Here is a 13,477-nt window from a genome sequence, read left to right on the forward strand (position 1 = left end):
AGGTTGACTACGAGTCTTGCAGCATGGGATCGCACTATTAAACAGTCATGCAACACTGTTTGTCAAATTGGAGGGTAAAATAGCTTTCCAATCCTTTGTCCATAAATACATAGGTATATATCATTGGCTTGACATAACAGTTTTAACATTAGACTAATTGTATGTAAAAAGTAAGTGTAGTGGGCCAAATATTTTCTTAAGGGCCGGCCGCAGCACTGTTGAAGGCAGGGGTTGCCGAATCCCAAGGCAGCCTAGTCTTGATTCCATCTCGTGCCGCTCTCTTTCACCACTCTACTCTTCCTGTCCGTTTATCTCAATCGTGCAGGTTCTTTTTCATCTCTGCATCTCCCTTCGCATCTGTCTCCCATCTTTCTCTTCCTTCTTCAGGCTCCATTTTCTTTGTCAAAAGCTGATAATGAAAAATTAAAGTCCTGGTACCCCTACCAGTAACCACTAACACAAATTAGACACTGCAGAGTTCACAACGAACACTACACCCAAATGAAAGGAACCAGATAAATCAGCCCCGACAATACTACAATACTGATTATGGACTTCAACGTCCAAATTAAGGTATTCCCGGTGCTGATGAAATGGGTCATCCTAAAAATACTACAGAGAATTGGCCATATTGTATACCATACAAATCAGGGCTGCACACTAACATTCATTATTTTCACACAGCTGAAAGCAGGTACTTGGGAGTATTATGATAATGGGTCAGGTGGTTCAGTGGGCTAATGCATCTACTCCAGGGATGCAGGTTAAAATCCTAACAGGTCTCCTGAGCCTTTCATCCTTTCGAGGTACACAAAAGGAGTACCATCGAGTCGGGTAACAATAAACACCTGTTATTTCAGGGCCAAAAGACCCAAGGGTGAACACACGCCTTACAAAATACGTTATGTTATTATTACAACCAGTGACAATAGACCAAGCAAAACTCGGTCTTTCAGTGGAAACAAGAGCTGCACATATGTGTTGTCTGTTATTATTTCTGGCAAGAGGAAACGAACTGGATAAATGGCTGTGTGATAAGGTGTTCTTGTGGTTACGGGCATCGCACCTGTGTTATCGTAATGTTCTGCGCTTTCTCTGCGATGTGCAATACTATCCTCGTTAATGTAAAGCCTGTGAACACCCACCTCCCACTATCCAATCTTTCACTGTCTGGCTTCAGTCACTAAAATGGTTCTAATTTACCCATATTTTCCTGCATTTAAAAATCCTCACAGGGTGTACTGTACATCCCACACCTCTTGTTATGTGTCTAAGCATCACTTTTATTTTCAATGCACTTGTGCTTTGCATGCCTTCAGTTCCACGGTTAGGGGGATTCCACCTAGACCACTGAGTAAGCATTAAAGTATCTGTATATGTATGTATGTATGTATGTATGTATGTATATGTATATATATATATGCTTACTTCTCACGGCTCTTTCGCGGCGGAACCTCCCACAGTCCGGTGGCGCGTTCACGGCTGGCAGAGCCCCGCCAGTCACTTATTTACCATAAACTTCCAAGTTAGACGCGCACTCAGAGGTAAAGTGTACACAGTGTCGCTTTATTTGCTGTTACGCGTTTCGGAAGCCAAAACTCTTATGGTATATATATATATATATATATATATATATATATACATATATATATATATATAATCTCACAAAGTTTGCCACAATGGAGGAAACCACAGGTAGTTAATAACCGCAATATTTATTTGAAAGCTGCAACAGGTTGCAATGCACAGTTCTCTTTGATCCTGCTGCCAGACGCGTTTCGGAAGGAAAACTTTGTGAGATGATGTTTAGCGGCTTGCCAAGCCGCGGAGGAGACCCGCCGCGAGAATGCGGACCCGTGGAGACGCCATGCAGCGCCACCTGTGATCGGGGGTTAGCGCGCATTTGAAAGCCTGATAGTGCAACTGGTTTGTTGGATGGACTGTGTCTCACCCCACTGTGGTGTTATTTTTTAATATTGAGTGTGAGGTACTGGGTTTTTAAGAACCGGCACAGAACCGGCAACCCAGCGGTGTCAGGGTACACCCAGAGACCTCGAGTCCTTCCTGATTCAGTGGAGAAGCGTGGCTCAGTGGTTAGAGGCGGCAGAGCCGGAAGCTGAGATCAGCCGTGGACCAGGGTTCGATTCCCCGCCTCGGCGGGTCTCGGGCTCAAAAATTCCACGGACTCGACAATTCTCGCTCCGGTGCCTACTCGACTCACGGGGTCACACTCTGCGACTCTGGGCAATAGCTTGCTTAATCTCCACTATGGCCCCTCGCGGCGGGATGCCTGGCTTTCACCTTGTGAACACCCTGCCGGGGTATCTCACAGGGGAATACCAGGACGGGTTCCCTAAGCAAGCGCCTTGAGACCCCTGGGTGATTAGTGCGCTATATAAATCGAAATACATTTACATTTACATTTACATTTACATTCAGACCACAGAAACTCAGAGTCTTCTAGGTGAAGTCAAAGATCGATTTTATTGGCTGCAACCAAGGCAACAAGTGTCCTATAAGTACAACACACGGGAAGTATATTCTCAGGAGACTGCTCGAATTTACAAAGTCAGGCTTCTCTTCTTATACACAATTTTAAGCTTCAGGCAAACATTCTTGGTTTTACAGTAGATCATTGACATATTTTCAATACAAAGAAAAAGCAGAGTCATGATGACATGTCCATATTTCACTTCGTGCTGCCCACAACAAATCACCCGGCAAGGCCCAACATTTCATCAGATATCGGTGGACCCCCAATAAAAACGGGCACCTCCCCATCATAAAGCAAGTGAAGCAAAAAGAGCAGAGACAGATGTGAGCAAGATACGGCAGGTGTGTGCGCTGAAATGGTTTTATGGCTTGTTGAGCCTTGATGCTATCTTGTTCGGCCACTGGGAGGGGAACTGACCTAACGAGTTCTGCCTGGGGCAATGGTTCCAACTTGCACAGGTCATAGGAAAGTTGATTAAGGTGTACGTGTCCTTGTGGAATCGAATTCAGCTGGATTATAAGCCTATGTAAAGGGTAACTCATAAAATGGCTTCCATACACAGAATGGAAGTCGAGGGTTCTGAACGAAAATGACGATTTCGAGGTGAAATCGTCATTCGAATATGCTGAAAATGCTTGTACATAGTGTACTCATCATTCTCGGTCTTTTGACACTAAATTCGTCATGTTACGATGACGTTTTTGTTTTTATTCTCGAGTCCAGAATAATTACACGAGTCCAGAAGTTTCAGAACCACAAACCCTCCTTTTGCCCTTCCATAGGCAATTAATCTATCCTCATGCTAATCTGAGTCCAGATCTATATTCTTAAAGTCATTGAGATGTTGCTGTAACATCATTCTAGTACTTAGTTTGTCTCTTGATACAGGTTTCCTTACACATGATGTGACACAGAGGCCACATATTGCAGGAGCACACTGCACGCATAGACAGAACAGGAAAAGAATGGCTAAGACCATCCCAATGACCATCAGAATTTTCCATCCCCAGGCGGATATCAGTTCCCAGAACCATCCCATTAACGACCAATCTCCTTTATCCACATGAATAGATTCGGAAATCTTATGTAGTTTGGAGATGGCCTGGTACACTGTTGGAGCGTTATCTGGGATGAAAACACAGCAACTCGATTGGATCAATCTGCATACCCCACCTCGGTCTGCAAGTATGACATCTAATGCGACCCTGTTCTGAAGGGTCATAAGACGATCCGACTGGAGCTCAGCAGTCAGGTTACTAAGGGCACCAGCAGTTTCAATCACGGTGGACTCAACTACCCTTGTCAATTGCCTTATGTTCCTGCTGTTAGCCATGGATCCCCAGAACGGCAGAAAACCCTTCGCAAAGTCCCCACATTCTTGACCTGCAGTGTCTTCTTCACTCAAGACCCCTCTAACTATCCTTGTCTTGTGGTAATCTGCCGCTGCTGTGTAGGTGGGAGGCAACAGGAACGAAACAAAACATGAGCCCGAAAAGTCAGGGGGCAACCATGTATAGGCTCTATCATGGCAGATGAAATAAGTACCCTTAGCTGCCAAAAACGCGGGGGAAGTCTGAGACCCAAAAACATACGTTTCAGTACAGACACTCTTCCCTAACTGAGCTCTGGGATTCTTGCCAGTACCTTGCAGACACAGGCGACCCTGATGGGGTACAATCCAAATCGGGGAGGATCTCTTAGCTTGCTGTTTCTCACTCAGAATAGCTTCATATCCGGGCACGTTCCAATTTATATATGCAAATATCTCATCATCCGGGGTATTTTCATAAGAGATTTCTCCCTTAATCATGTCAACTATACCTTTGACTAGGGCGCTAGTCTTGGGGTTGTCTTTTACAGAACGTAGTGGTTGGACTTCGCGTGCGTATATAAACATTGTTCTGTATGCCCACACAGAACCATTGTGGCTGAATGGCAGGACCAGATAAGGGATACCTTTATCCGTTGTGTGAGGCATAAGACCACACACCCAACAGTTAGTCGTGTTCATTACGAGTTGGTGTTGGTGCAACAGCTGAACAAAGGAGTTATTAATGAACTCCAATCTCCTATTGGATTCATGGTCAGGAAGAGGGTGGAAAGAATGAGAGGAAACAGTAGGAGGGGGTATGGGTGATGCAGTGGGTGCAAATGTTACACGAAAAGAGAATAACACGTAACTTATTAAAAATATAATCATACTGAATAACATACAAATGCACAATATTAACAAGCATTTACAATGCAACGGTTTCGCCTTTGTAAAAGTTAGAGCTATTGGCATTGTAAATGACAAATTTTGGTTTTGAAAACAGATAAATAAATGGCATTGTCATTTACAATGCCAATAGCTTAATCTCTCACAAATGCGAGACCTATTGCATTTGCACACACACACAGAGCACAAACACATACACAGAAATGGGGGGGGACGGGGGGGACGGGGGGGGGGACGAGGAGCAAAACCAAGGCCCAAGTGATTGATTCTTTCTGAAATGATAGTGATGAGCTAAAACGATAGAACCGAAGAGCTCTATCACTTTAAACGTTGCATACTTACGGAACAAAATGTGAGCATATTACCGTAAACAATTACTGGTCATTGATGGTATTCCTTATAACGGCAGGCACTTTTAAAATAAAATAATCATCATGAACGCAGTGTATTCTAGGCACTAGATGGGATTTACCGAGTCACACAGCAATAATCCAGGGCTCTTCGGCATCTGAGGTGATCGGAATAACCCTCGATGTGGCCTGAGTCCCTAATAAGAAAGAAACAAAAAAAAACACGCCCCTCAATCCGAAAAGGACGGGGCTTACAGCGAAAATAGAACGTCACAGAGCCCTCTTATCCAATGGCTGGCCACCGTTTAGTAGGCCAGCCAATGGAGAAGAGGGGCGGGGTTTACCCTCGCTACTCTGAGACATTAAGTCTCGCTGGCGAGACTGCGCATGTGCGAAGCCTACGCCAGTTTCGACCTAAATAAGCGGCCTTCATTTGCAAATAAGGGCAGTTTTATACTTGTAAAGGCACGCTGTAAAGGTATTTAAAAGGTTTTTACAAGGTATAGGAGACTGCATGTGTTTGTGTTTGCTAAAGGCAATGTTTGTTGTAATATCAGTGAAATCAACAATAAAAACCGTCCAACCTAGTCATGAAACAGACCCACAAACTGCTAAGAAAAGGGCCCATGCACCAATCTGTGATACCAGCCCATCAGGCACTGCCGGATTGCCCTATTGGCAAGTTCGACCCTCCCTGAATACATGGATAAGAAACACAGAAAAATCTGCCAAGCATTTATTCTAATAAATAAAATGTAATGACACATATACTAACTTTACTGCAATATTTTCCTGGGAAACTCAAAACAGAAGCTCTGAAAATAGAAAAACCACCTACATGCAAATTACAAGCTGCTTCACATCAAATGTTGTACCACACTACACATAATGTTCCATGCAGAGGATGACTCCATCTCTGGAAGATGATATAACACTGCTCCTATGATACAAAGCTGGCCCCTCACAGCACAAGATCACTAACCATACACCAGGACCGGTCTCTCACATCTCCTTCAATCGCTAAACTTATCTCAGACAGGTCTGAATGAGACACACCTAATACTACATCACTGCCAAGACCTGGAAGGACCGTCCGCTCCACCTCCGTACAGCCCCCCCATGCTGGCAGACTTCAGAAAGAGACTTAAGACTTGGCTCCTAGGGGTGACAGTGCTGTGCTTTACAAATGATGATTGATTGATTTATGTAGCTCATGTAATTGCTGCTATGTTAACTCTATAAAGTGCTCTGATGCCTTAGTTTGCGCTATACAAAACTTGATAAATAAACAATCAGCTCTGGCATATCATGGACTCCACCCCTCTCGTTCCGGGCAGAGTGAGATTGTTCCTAGACAAAGCTGGTTGAACATAGAGCTGAATTGAAGAGACAGCCGCCACAGTGTACTGCTTGAGCCCACACTCCGGATGATGCTGAGGTGCGGGCAACTTTGACCTGTAGGTAACAGCTGATGACTGCACACTTTATGGTGCGGCCCCACCAGTCGAGGGGTGTGTCCATTGACCTAGAACGCTTAGGTGTCAACCCATTAGTCACTGGTAAACTAGGAGTGAGTACTGCCACACAGCCTTAGAAGGGTTCTTCACCCAATCGTACAAGTCCGCCTGACCAAATTACAGCTTCATTCTATCTGAATTATTTGTCCCTAGATTTTCTACATGATGCCCAACCAGGCCCGGACTGGCCATAGCTGGCACCGGGCATTTCCCCTGTGGGCTGCCAGGGTGGGGGACGTTTTTGTTACCGGGGTCGGCAACATAGGCCCCCTGTAATAAATTGGCCGAAACTGGCCCTCGCAAATAGCTCGGACGCTCCCTCATCCCCCCAAGGGGGGGCGGCCGAGCAGTTTGCCAGGGCTGGTTTTGGTTCCCAGTCCGGCCCTGTGCCCAGCACCTTGAAGAGCTCACATCACAGCAGCCATCAAACGAACAGGTCTGAATCTAGATTGTAAACAGCTCGTTCTAACTGAGCCCACGTCTGGGAAAGACTGTATGCTTCTCCTCTTGTTCCTTGGAATGCAGCCCATCTTATTTCACATAACACAGCGTTATCTCTTTAACTGAACGTTTTTAAACATGGGCAAAGTGGGCAATTACACAGGCCCCCCCACCTTCCAAGTGGCCCCCTGAGAATGTGAACTTTCTCTTTTTGACCTCTGTCTATTCTATTTCTCTCTTTTAACCCCTCTGCCTACCCCTACCTCTGACTCTGTATCTCTCTACCCCATGTCTTAATAAGCATTTTTGAGACCCTGTGTAGGACATATTTTAACTGGTTTTGGGTGACCCTTTTAAACGTTAACATGATTTAGTATTGTTTGACATCAAGCAGGGTTAAGTTACCATGAAATGGGTAATTAATTTACAACTTTGTTCCATACAGGAGCCCCCAAAATATGTCTTCCCCCAGGGTGCTCCAAATCCTAAAGATGACACTGAAACAGAGCCCTTCAGGGCTTTCTACAGGGCACCAGCTTTCTGCATCCTGGAACGCCTTTCCCTCCTGGCCAGCTACACCATTGTCTCCAAGTGTATTATAGATATGTACATTGTAATGTTGTGCTAAACAAACATAAATAGGATGTTGTTTGTGTGCTTGACAAACTAGGCTTGCCCCTCCTGCTACAGCAAACCCTGTAACCTCACTAAAGCAACCCAATGCACAGAGATACAGCTAATAAAACACAAATACTCTCACCTGGCTGATAATTCACACCCCGAGGCACCCATCCAACTATTAACTGTTTCTAAACACAGCCACATCGCTCCAATAACAACAGACATCTGCGAGGTCTGTACACGTGCCATTGCTGCACGCGCTCCGTGTTCCACTTCGAGACTTGGAAACCAACCATACACTCAGGCTGAGACTTTCAGCTAAAGGTCTTGGCACTCGAGTCCCCCCAAAACCACCAGCGTTTTTCAACTTCTTCAAACAGACAAAAGACCCTCTTTTAAAAATGTTAAATACAGGCCTATGTCTTGTGCATTGGGCCCTGCTCTTACTGGGACAGTGTAATGATGTACTACATATACCTCAAACAAGTGTGTCCTCACGTATCGTAACTGGTGCTATGTAAAGCGCTCTGATACCTGATTCGGTTCAGGTCTAGTTCGCGCTATATAAAACTCTGCAAAAAAAAAAGGGTTTACATTAAATTGTCTTGAAATGTACCTTAATAATCCTCCTTTTTTCACTCTTCTGACATAACTGTACTCGAAGAATACCGCACTAGCAGCAAAGTCCTCGACTAACGGGGTGGAAATGGTGGTGGTTATCGCAATTGCACCACTAGCCGTCTGTTTGGCAGAAAATGGGTAATTGCTCACGTAAAACCATGGAAATGTTTTACCACATAGGATGTTCACAAGTGTGTTATGTACCAGCAAATTTCGTTCCAAAGGATATTCACGGGATAACTCTCTACATATCCAGAAAGATATGTCTCTAGATTGTATGACTGCTCCAACAGATGTTTTCTCGTTACGCCGTTTCCCCTGCATGAGGTCAAGAATGCAGCTATGCCCACGCTTAAATGCTTGGACGTAAGATAAATATCTCATGCTGGACCACAGAATTTCGTTTATGTTGAAAATCTCATCATTGGTATGATTTCCTTGTACTGAAGCAGGTCAGGCCAACACACGCCAGCAGACAAGCCCCGTCTGTTTTACCCGTGCGCGGCCGTCCACAAGTGTTTCCGGAAAATGTCTAAATATAGCGGCCTCCGCCACGCTCCCCGCGTCCGCGCCTCTCGGAGGCCCTTCACAGCCTCTCGAAGCGCCCACACACCAAGTGCCTGGCGGAGTGCTCTTCAAGTGCCGAACGCTTGCGGCTGGGAGGGCGCGCCCCTGTATCTGCGTGCCGCGCTCGAGCGCCGGCCGGAAGGCGGGGAAGGGGCATGGCCGAGGGGTTCCCGTGTAAAGGCTTCCCTGATAGGTGGAAGCCGCATCATCAAAAGCAAACCTTAATATCTATGCTAGGCACAATATGTCCAGCGTTTAGAAAGTTTGCCTCAGAAATACTATTACATAATACAATTTGGGGCATTTTAGCAAAAAAAAGAGGGGGCGGGGAGAAGTGATAATACTTTATTGCGTGATTTGTTCAAAACCTTTGCAACCCTGTACAGAAACAGGCGGTCATTCACGGGGGTGTCCCGGGCCGGCAGCCAATGACAGCGCGGCCCGGGACAAAGGGGCGGGGCTTAAAAAAAGTCCGAGAAACACCCCCGAATCGCGTTTTCTCGAGAAAGCGTGATTGACAGCCTCTGTCTCCCAATGGCTAGCCTCCATTTATGTAGCTAGCCAATGGAAGACAGAGGCTGAACCAAAGTCGATATGTAGGATCATGAGGTTTCGCCGTGGGCGGAGCAACTGCTACGCAGTTGCAACGCCCAGGGCGAAACCTAAAAAGCTTTTCTTTGTCATCACATTACATAATTTGCGTTTAAAGTTCGTTGGTTTGGCAGGTCTCTCGTTCTCGGAAAACTCCATCCTCTCTAAAGTGCTGCCCGCGACGGCAGGTTGATTCTGCTAAAGAATGCTTCTGTCAGTCTAGGGCAACTCCCTAGGACCAACCAGAACCGTCGACCTAACGTCGTCAGCTGCACTCCAAAGACTTTAAGCAATCGCGGCCCTAGCAGCGGAACCCGGATGGCGGTTCGAAAAACAAAAATAAGCAAGTTTTCTTCAGATGGGAGAGCTGCACTTAAAAAAATAGTACTTGGAAGGGAAAAATAAATATCTTTTATTTGTCCATAGGTCTCGGTCTCAAATTGTAACGTTCTCTTCCTGGTACTGTTTGATCCTGGAACAAGAGTTCAGGCTCTGTAGTGTTCAATCGCTTGGATGGTGGCACAGCCTCGTGCAAGATGTCCTCGCTTTCACATTCAGAGTTAGTTCCTTTTACGCGTGCATCATTGAAAGGGATGACACGTGGCACGGTTTTAGGTTCTGGGTCAGCGACACCCTTCTGGACCCACTGGTCATATGGCAGAGGTGAAGGGATTCTTTTGCAGTGGACCCCGTGGATCCAGTTGGCCTTTCCCTCCACTCGAACAGCCGATCTTGTGGAAAGAAGGACGAGGTGCGGTGCGGTCCACCTGGGCTGGTCGTTCTTAGTTCTCTGGAAGTTTTTAACAAGGACCCAGGAGCCAGGGTCGATGGAGTGACCCGGAGTCTCAGAGACCAGAGGCAGGGTGTTGTGAACCTGTTGATGCAAAACACGCAATTTAGCCGTCAATTCATACAGATAATCAAGCAAAACAGGGTGTTCAAGCTCGCTGAACTTGGTGGGTCGTGGCACTCCCCATATGTTGGCCGGGCGGCCAAAAATGATTTTGTAGGGGCTAAGTTTCACTCGTGAGTGCACAGTCATTCTGGTGGACAGGAGTGCTAGGGATAGAGCATCAGGCCATTTAAGACCTGTGCTCGCTTGGATTTTGGCCAGTTTAAGTTTTAAAGTGCCGTTGTAGCATTCTACTAATCCAGCTGATTGGGGGTGATTTGCAGCGTGGAACTTCTGCCGAATACCTAACCCTTCACACACTCTCTTCATCAGACGACCCACAAATTCACTTCCATTATCAGACCAGATCATTCTAGGCATTCCAAACCTGGGGAAGTACTCTTTCACAACGGCTTTTGCTGTGGACAAGGCAGTGTTGTCTTTTAGGGGATAGGCTTCTACCCATCTTGAGAAGGCACAAACAACAACGAGTACGTATTTTAAATTGTTGCACCTCTCCATGTGAATGAAATCTAGCTGCAAAACCTCGAACGGATACGTAGGAGGTGCAAAATGACCAGCTGGAGTTGGGGTTCCCCTACCAGGATTGTGCTTCAGACATACCATGCAATTCTTGACGACATTCTCTGCACACTTGGGAATTCCTGAATTTTGCCATACTGGAGCCAACAACTCGCAAATCCCTTTTACGCTGATATGAGCCATTCCATGAGCCATTGTAACCACTGCAAGCACATATGCATCGGGTAACAACCATCTCTGATGCTCTGATAATTCAATCCAGCAACCATTTGCATCCATTCTACCCGTACTTTCTCTCCACGTGCTCAACTCTTTCTCTGTGGCCTCAGCTTGAATGGACTTCACACTTTCTATCGTGTCTTCACACATTCCAACATCACCAGTCCATCTTGCAGGACCTACAACATACATTCGGCTCATCACATTCCTTGCAGTCTCTTTCGCGATTTCGTCAGCAAATGCATTTCCACGACCAACATCATCAGTCACCTTCTTGTGAGCACTACATTTCACAACCGCCACTTGCAGGGGTAAGGTCAGTGATTCAAGAAGCTCATTCACCAACTGACCATGCTGAATCTTAGCTCCATGCGAAGTCAGGAACCCACGTTCTCTCCACAGTCGTCCAAAACTATGAGCCACACCAAATGCATACTGACTGTCGGTATAGACAGTCACTTTCATTCCTTTCGACAACACGCATGCTCTTGTAAGTGCAATTAATTCTGCTGCCTGGGCTGAATTATGTGGGACACGTGCAGCTTCAACAATTGTATGCAAAGTCGTAACAGCATATGCTGCAGTCGTGTCACCATTCGGGAGCTTGAAACATGAACCATCCACCCATAATGTACCATCACATTCAGCGAGAGGAGTGTCTAGGAGATCTATTCTCCCTTTCGTTTCTTCCTCCGTTCTAAGAAAACAATCGTGCTGTTCTGAAGCATCTAATTCCTCTACAATTGGCAACAACGTAGCTAGATTTAAAGTGCCGCACCTTTTTATGTGCACATGACTCGCTAACAATGTTAATTCGTAACCTGACAATCGAGCACTAGTTAAATGCTGTGTCTTTGTTCTATTTAACAACGTGTCTACTGCATGTGGGACCATCACGACTAGTGTATTATTCATTACTAGACTAGCAGACTGTCGGATAGAAACAGCTGCTGCCGCTGTGGCTCTTAAACAACTTGGCAATGCTCTAGCTACCGGATCCAAAGTTGACGAAAAATACGCGCATGGACGTTGTTTGTCCCCAAATAACTGAGTCAGAACTGACAATGCACATCCTTCCTTTTCATGGACATATAATGTAAAAGGCTTACTGTAGTTGGGGGTACCTAACACAGGAGCCGAACATAATGCTGTGCGCAATTCAGAAAAACTTTTCTGACACTCTTCAGACCAAGGAATGGGATTGGGTGTGTCTCTACATGTTAAGGCCACCAAAGGTTTGGCCAATAACGAAAAATTTGGAATCCACTGTCTACAGTACGATGTAATGCCCAAGAAAGCACGCACTTCTCTCTGTGTTTTTGGCACACTCAATTTCGCTATTGCCTGTATTCTTTCTGGGGTCAGTTTCCTTCCCTCCTTCGATAAGAGGTGACCTAAGTAGGTCACTTCTTGTCGGCAATATTGCAGTTTGGAAAGTGACACCTTGTGATGTAAATCACACAGATGGCGCAACAATGACATCGTTGCTTTTTACAAATTTCCTCAGTATCTGCAGCAATAAGCAAATCATCGACGTACTGTACAAGAGTAGCACCTTCAGGTAAAACAATCGTATCAAGCTGTGTTTTTAGAGCTTGACTATATATTGATGGACTTTCACAGTAGCCCTGAGGAGCGCGTTTAAAGCAGAAGCTGCGACCTCCTAAACTGAAGGAAAAAATATCCCTGCTCTCCTCAGCAATCGAGATGCTGAAGAAAGCATTCTTCAGGTCAATCACCGAAAACCAAGAGGCAGAAGCTGGAATCATAGTCAATAATGTAGTAATGTCGGGGACAACTGGAAATTGTGGCACAACTATTTTATTCACCTCCCTAAGATCAATCACAAATCTGTACACAGGTGGCTGAGAGGGATCAGTTCGTTTTAAAACAGGCAGAACAGGACTATTGCAAACGTTTCCTCGTGTTTCTTCAATCACATCCTTTTCAATCAATTCGTAAACAATCGCTAGCAAAGCTTTTTCTCCTTCACTAGAGATTCTATATTGGGGAATTCGTGGCATTTGAACATTGGCTTTCAATGTTACGACATATGGTGGTATTTCTAAAAGACCCACATCATTAGGACCAGCAGCCCAAAGAATATCTGGAAGAAACGACAATTCTGCTGGAAGTTTATCCCTTGACAAGTACATGGGAGAAACCACTTTCTTACCTAAAGTAAGTTGTACTCCTGAAGGAGAACAGTACAAAGTCGCATACAATCTTTTTAACAAATCCAATCCTAGCAGGTTTTCACCACAACCTGTTGTCAGAATAAGGGGTGCTTCGAATTCGCAAGGACCAACAGAAAGAGACAAAGGGTCAGAAATCGGATTTCTAACTGGGGCGCCAGAAAAACCTATAGAAACGTTCATTTCGCCAGACAAAGGTGCGCCAGGG

Source organism: Lissotriton helveticus, chromosome 10, assembly GCF_964261635.1.
Source record: "Lissotriton helveticus chromosome 10, aLisHel1.1, whole genome shotgun sequence".
Lineage (NCBI taxonomy): Eukaryota > Metazoa > Chordata > Amphibia > Caudata > Salamandridae > Lissotriton > Lissotriton helveticus.